We start from the raw sequence: 7,857 nt of genomic DNA, 5'->3' as shown, positions 1-7,857 counted from the left end.
TTGCAATACAACTTAAGTTTAAATATGTGTGTTCTACTCATGACTTAAGTTCAAAGATTCTGCAAATTATTAAAAATCCAACAGACAAATTTTAGTAAATAAACAATAATTATAATAATAATATGCAAAATAAGAAGATTTAAATATTAGGGGCAAAAAATATATAAGTAAAAATGTTTTTATTCAAAATAAATTTAGGAAAAGGGATCAGAATACTGGTAGAACTTTATTCACACATTTATAAACTCTTTCATAATTTAATATGAAAAAGTCAGCCAGGATTATATATATTTAACTTACCCTTTCTGCCAAAATTTTTAGTATTGTGCTATTATTCACAGGCATATTATTAAAAATTATGTTAATTCAAAAATAGAAACAAAAGCCTGAGGGAAGAAATGTTTCCACCTTTGAAATTATGTATAGAGAATTACTGCTCCTTAATTTTTCTTTCTGCTGGCCCAGAAATAGACTAAAACTAGTTGATGATATTCAAAGAGAAGTAAATGATGTTCAATCAAATGGAAATAATAGGAGTTTTTATTCCTTATATTTATAAGACTTTGACTTCTGCCCAAGGCACTTCTTTCCTCACAGACAAAAAGTCTTAACAGATGTTTGAAAGATAGTTTTCTCTCTTTTGATTAAGAATGAGGGATGTGAGTGCAATGCTTTATTTTGTACATAGATTTAACTGCAGGAAGCTTTGTGATGTTGCTTTTGAAAGTATATTTAACTTTTATTTTTCAGATTTGGAAACGATATCATTCTGATAGTTCTCATTTAATAGGGCATCATCTGCTGTTTCATAACATTGCAATCATGATTTCTGAATACCAATGTATGTTTCTACTCAGACTTTCCTGCAGGTTGGTTAAATACTATATTCATATAGTTGGGTTTTATGCATAAATATTCTGCTGATTCATCTTTACTTAAAGAATAAATTAGTTAAATCTAAACTTATTAGCTCTTTGCAATCACTAAACCATATCTCTAGATTAATCTTCCATATCTCCTTTTTGTATTTCTACACACTAACCAAAAATATATATTTTTAACTCTCTAAGATCATTCTGGAAATTTTCAAAATTTTGTGACATTCTCCATAATATCAACTTTCCCTTGGTTATGTTTTCTATAGTTTCCTAGATGAAAAAAATAATCACAGTATTGTTTGCTATCCTGCTTAGTTGTAATTTCATGCCAATCAAGGCAGTACTGCATAGTAGAAAAATCATGAGCTTTGTATGCAATCTGAATTTGACTGAAAAGCAAATTCTGCCACTCTCTGACTACATGACATTGGCTATATTATATAACATCCTCTAGAATCATTTACTTTCATCCATAAAAATAAGAATGATAACACTTATTACAATGAGTTGCTATAAATTTTACTCAAAATAATATGCAGTAGGGCCAATATTTGATTTTATAGTAGAGAAATGGTGTCCTTTATCTTGCTCTTGATAGGTGTGTGTTCTAGTTTGCTAGCTGCCAGAGTGCAATATACCAAACAAAAAGGCTTTTAAAAGGGAGGATTTATTAAGTTGCAAGTTTACAGTTATAAGGCTGTAAAAATGTCCCAATTAAAGCAAATCTATAGAAATGTCCAAATTAAGGTGCTAACAAGAAGTTACCTTCACTCAAGAAAGGATAATGAAGTTCAAGAATTCTCTCTCAACTGGAAAAGCACATGGCAAATTTGTGATATCTGCTAGCTTTCTTTCCAGGTTTCTTGTTTCATAAAGCTTCTCTGAGGATGCATTTCTTCTTCATCTCCAAAAGTCTCTGGTTGGGCTCTGTGGTTCTCATGCTCTAAAGCTTTCTCCAAAATGTTTCCTCTTTTAAAGGATTCCAATAAACTAATCAAGACCCACTTGGAATGAGTTAAGATGCATCTCCCTCTAATCAAAGTTTAATTCCCACAATTGAGTGTGTCACATTTCCCTAGAGATACTCTGATCAAGTTTCCAACCTACAGTGCTAAATAGGGATTAAAAGAAACAGCTGCCTCCACACAATGCATGAAGAGTAAAACATGGCTTTTCTAGGGCATATAATTTTTTCAAACTGGCACAGAGTGTTTTGAGAGTTTAAAAAGGTAATATTTTGGAGATTCTGGAATAGAAGATATTCATAAAGGTTAATTGCCTTTCATCCTCAACATCATATGTAGGCAAATTCATTTTTTCCCCACTGCTGACAGTTTAGTGTAGGGCTAGAGTACTTATGAAGTTGAAATATAAAATATAACTTCATTGAATTTTCCTAACTATACTACTGTGATGGCTCTCAGTACTGTATGTACCCCAGAAAAACATGTTCTTAAAGTTAATACTATTGTGATGGCTCAGTACTGTATGTGCCCCAGAAAAGCATGTTCTTAAAGTTAATCCATTCTGGTTGGTGTGAACACATTGTAAGTAGGAACTTTTAATGAGGTTACTTCAGTCTAAGGTGTGGCCATCTCAATCAGGATGAGTCTTAAAACTATGACTGGAGTCCTTTATAAAAGAATGAAAATGAGACAATGCAAGAGAAAGCCACAAGAAGCAAGAAGCTAAAATGGGACTCAGAGGGGAAGGAAGTGACCAGGAAGGAAGACACAAGGCACCATGTGTATTTGCCATGTGACAGAGGAACCAAGGTTTACCAATGGACAGTCTCAGAGCATCACAACCTTCATAGAGAAAGCATTCCCTTGATGATGTCTCTTTTTTTGTTGTTGTTCCCTTTTGTTTTCTTTATTTCTTTTTGTGTGTGTGTGTAATGATGTCCTGAGTCAACCATTTTATGGTGAGAGGCCAACAAAAGTAAAATGAATTTTGGTATAAGGAGATTAGGGTGCTGCTATTTAAAATATCAAAAATGTGGAAATGACCTTGGAATTGGGTAATGGTTAGAGGCTGGAAAAATTCTGAGGTGTTAGATAGAAAAGGCCTAGATTTCTTTGAAGAGATTGTCAGTAGAAATATGGATGCTAAAGTAACTTCCTGTGAAGCCTTAGAAGGAAATTAATTTTTTTTTTATTGGAGACTGGAGGAAAGGTGATCCTTTTGACACGTGGCAGAGACCTCGGCAAAATTGAGTTCTGATGTTGGATGGTTTGAGAGTGATATTTAACTGAACAGATTTCCAAGGTAAGTGCGGAAAGTGCAGCCTATTTCTCCTTGCAGCTTAAGTGGGAGGAAAGGGATAAACTGAGAAATAAACTGCTAAGCACAAAGAAAAGGAAATTACAGGTTTGGAAAATTCTTAGCTTCTGGAAAGTTAATCTTCAAGTGGGATTTAACTGGACATGGAACTAGATATTAATTTCAGTACAAGTCAGGATTGGAGGTGCAGTTATCTATGAAGGATCTGTGCACAGTCCTGTTGTCTGATGGTTTGATAGTTGTGAATGGCATGCAAAACTGACATGTTTTCTGTGAGATCTGTAGGAACAGGACCACTGCTATCATGAACCAAAAGGGATAACAAAGGGACAGAATAGAGGAAAAATAACTTCAAGGGAAGAGCCGTGGAAGTGAAGACTGGACCAAAGTCATCTTCTAAGGCCAACAGAGCAGGTCCAGCTATGTGTGTGGAAAGGGTGAGTCTGGCCAGAAGCTTGGAAAAGATGGATCCTATGCTCTATTGATCAGGAAGATCACTGCCACTCCAGCGCCCCTGGAAGAGTGGCCCCTATGGCCCAGCATTCATGGAGAACATGGCTACCATCCAGATGCTTGGAGAATGTGGAGACTCCACCCCAGTGAAGTGCATGGCCCCTGGCTAAGTGCTTGGAAGGGGTGGGAATGTCATTTCATCAGAACTGGAGGGCAAAACTGTGTTCTATAGATGATTCTCACACCTTGAAATCTGAAGGAGTATGCCCTGCTGAGTTTTAGAATTGTTTTGAACCCATGAACCCTGTTTGCCTCCCAATTTCTCCCTTTGTGAATGGAAATGTTTATCCCATGTCCATTCTTCCATTGTATATTGGAAGCAAATAATTTGTTCTCTAGGTTTCAAAGGAACAGAAGCAGAGGTGAACTGTGTCTCGGGTCAGAATATACCCATAAACGATTTTGAGGAGACTTCGTACTTAACATTGTTACTGAAATGACTTAAGACTTTTGGAATGTTATGATGGAATGGATGCATTTTGCGTATGGAAGGAATGTATATCTTTGGGGTCCAGATGGCAAAGTGTGATGGTTTGGAAATGTATGAACCCCAGAAAAATATGCCCTTAAAGTTTATCCCTTCCTGTCAAGTGTGAATCCCTTGTAAGTAGGACCTTTTGATAAGGCTTTTCTAGTTAATTTTTAGCTCAACTCAATCATGGTGGGTTTTATCATAATTAGTGGAGTCCTTTATAAGAGAATAAAATTCAGAAAGTGATAGAAAGCCACAGGAACTAAGAAGTTGCAGTAGAACCCAGAAGTGAAGGAAGAGAACAGGAGATGTCACCATGTACCTTGCCATGTGACAGTGACATCAAGGATTACTGGAAGCCAGCTCCAGAACACAATAGTCTTTAGGGAGAAAGCATTGCCTTGAAGATGCCTTCCTTGATTTGGACTTTGTTTTAACCTCAAAACTGTATGCTTATAAAATCCCATTGTTTCAGTCCTCTGATTTCATGATATTTGCTTGAGCAACCAAAGAAATTAAAACAACTACTATGGTGCACAATCAGCATTCCTCTACCCATACTTAATATGCCAGCAAACACAGCACAACACCAACCTTGCTGCACTGTTTTGATCAGTTTCCCTTCTGCATAGTATTTAAACTATGGAGTAAATTATTTATTTTTTTTTTTTTTTTTATTTTTTTTTTACGTGGGCAGGCACCAGGAATCCAACCCAGGTCCTTGGGCATGGCAGGCAAGCATTCTTACCTGCTGAGCCACTGCGGCCCGCCCTGGAGTAAATTTTAATTTAAGTCTTCAACTTAAGTCAATTCTATACAAAATTGTAGGGAAAAGGAAAGAGGAAACTAAATTCTAAGAGGTGAGGATAATTACAGAGATGATAATTTTGATGATGATTTTGATGATGACATTCTATTAAAGGTAAACTGCTGTCCCTTGCCATGGAAAAGAGATAGTGAGAGACTATAGAAAGAGACAGAGGGTGAGAGCCCATAAGAAAGAGAGTACAGCTCAGCATACCTCATCTGAAAACTCGCAGCTCTGCCCAGGTCTTTGGAATGCAGAAAGGAGTCACCGCGGGAAAGTTGTTGGAACCCAGAGAGCTGGAGAGAAGGCCAGCAGAGATCACCCTGTGGCTTCCTGTGAGCATCTGTCCTTGAAGAAGTATATTATTAACATTGTGGTTGAAACTTCAACTCCATCAGAGCTTTTGAAAGATGGAGAAGAAAGGCAAAAAAATTTTTAAAAAGCCAAGGAGATAAAGCCCGGATGAACTCCAGGGCCAAGGAATATGAGAGTTTAATGGAATCAAAAAATTTTGTCTCTGACTCACCTTATAAAGCAAATCTTCAGCACTTAGCCGAGGATCTTCTAAAACAACCACAGACACAAGACAGTGGCTCATGGGCAAACAATAAGGTTTCTGCTTTGGATCAAACTCTAGGCGAGATTACTAGAATATTGGAAAAAGAGAATGTAGCAGATCAGATTGCATTTCAAGTTGCTGGTGGATTAACAGCCCTTGAACACATCCTTCAAGTAGTAGTCACAGCAACAAATGTGAACACGGTTTCACAAATTCCTCCTAAGTCTCTCTGCAATGCAATCAATGTGTACAACCTCACCTGCAGTAACTGCTCAGAAAACTGCACCAATGTTCTGTTTAGTAACAAGATTACCTTCTTAATGGACCTCCTCATACACCAGTTGACGGCTTATGTTCCAGATGAAAATAATGCTATTTTGGGAAGAAATACAAATAAGCAAGTATTTGAAGGCTTGATAACTGGACTTCTCAAAGTCAGTGCTGTGATTTTTGGCTCCCTGATTGCAAATCGACCAGATGGAACCAGCTGGCCAGCTACACCAAAAATATCATCACAGGAAACGAAAAGCAGACCCTTACAAGGTGGTGATACTTTTAGCACTCTAGTTCAGGACCTCATCAGCTATATGGTGAACGTAGGTCTGATCGACAAGCTTTGTAGCTGCTTTCTCTCAGTACAAGGCCCAGTGGATGAGAATTCCAAGATGGCCACAGTTTTGCAGCATGCTGCAGGACTTTTACATGAAATGTGCATGCTGTGCTTTGCTGTCACTGGAAGGTCGTACAGGATATTTGACAATAATCGCCAGGATCCCACAGGACTTACAGCTGCTCTTCAGGCCACAGACCTGGCTGGAGTTCTGCATATGCTCTACTGTGTCCTCTTCCACGGCACCATCTCAGACCCCAACACTGCCAGTCCCAAGGAGAGTTCCACCCAGAACACCGTTCAAGTGGCCATTCAGAGTTTACATTTCTTCAACAGCTTTGCAGCTCTTGATCTACCTTCTTTTCAGTCTATCGTAGGGGCAGAGGGCCTGTCCCTTGCGTTCCGGCACATTGCTAGCTCCCTGCTGAGCTACTGCAGCCACATCTCCTGTGAAACCCTCCTTCGTGAGGTCATCATCTGCGTGGGCTACTTTACAGTCAACCACCCAGATAACCAGGTAATCGTACAGTCGGGCCGCCACCCCACGATGCTGCAGAAGCTCTGCCAGCTGCCCTTCCAGTATTTCAGTGACCCACGGCTGATCAAAGTTCTGTTCCCTTCACTTATCACGGCTTGTTACAACAACCTTCAGAACAAAATCATTCTGGAGCAAGAGATGAGCTGTGTTTTACTGGCCACATTCATTCAGGATTTTGCACAGACTCCAGGTCAGGCAGATAGCCAGTCTTGTTCGCCCAAAGGAAAATGCTTTGGTTCCCAAGACTATCTTGAGTTGGCAAACAGATTTCCTCAGCAGGCCTGGGAAGAAGCTTGACAATTTTTCTTGAAAAAAGAAAAATAATAGATGTTTTGTTTGGTTCTACATTTGCATACCCTCGTTAATATTTTAAACTGTTGAAACAAACATTCTAACTATTCCTTAAAAAAAACTCATTTTCTCATGTTTATATTCTCCCCTACACTGTAGATATGGTATATACTTTGCACTATTTATAATGGCTGTAGATACTTTAATGCTCTACTTGCTCATTTTGCAAGTTGAGTTTATTTCATTTATGAACAATATTTTGGGGTTTGATAACTTCCTTCCATCTTATGATAATATATACCTTGCATTTGTAACATGGATGAAGTTAGACAAAATTAGCAAGTCTGTTTGTTTTGTTCTTGTAATAAAAATAACTTATTCTGTTTGAAATGTGGCTTTTTTTTTTTTCAAAATTGGTGTTTTCACATTATTGCTGATTTTTCCTGTTAAGGCAACTCAAATTTGAAAGGAAAATGTTAACTCTAACACCTGAGGTATTTTTTAATTAAAGATTTCATTAAAGTTCAAAAAAAAAAAAAGAAAAGAAAGAAGAGAGGAAGAAAATTGAGCAAGTATTAAAATATGGGAAGTTACTTGAGCTTTCATCTCATGAAGTTGACCATAAATTTGTTAATTGCAATTTGTAGTTTAATTTATCCATCCCCCTCTGCTCATTCAAATTCCTTCAAAAATCTCAGATATTAAGGTGTTGTTTTTTATTTTGTGGGATAATCCAAAGCTTTATTCCAAATAGTCTGAACTGTCATAGTCCTTTCTATTGCATTGCAATGAATTTACCATTATCTATCACATGCCAGATGATCTCCTGCTTTCCATACGTACTTCTTACCTCCCAACTTTGGGCAACATTAATTCACTTAATATTGATACTAGTACTAATAAAA

General features: G+C 37.5%; 1 pseudogene; it reads left to right on the top strand.

The window, feature by feature from the left end:
* The first annotated feature begins 5,303 nt into the window (after positions 1-5,303).
* LOC143666106 (S phase cyclin A-associated protein in the endoplasmic reticulum pseudogene) lies at positions 5,304-7,342 on the top strand (annotated as a pseudogene).
* The last annotated feature ends 515 nt before the right edge of the window (positions 7,343-7,857 follow it).

Source organism: Tamandua tetradactyla, chromosome 22, assembly GCF_023851605.1.
Source record: "Tamandua tetradactyla isolate mTamTet1 chromosome 22, mTamTet1.pri, whole genome shotgun sequence".
NCBI lineage: Eukaryota > Metazoa > Chordata > Mammalia > Pilosa > Myrmecophagidae > Tamandua > Tamandua tetradactyla.
Note: the sequence above shows the minus strand (reverse complement) of the source record. Positions and strands in the feature narration are given on the sequence as shown.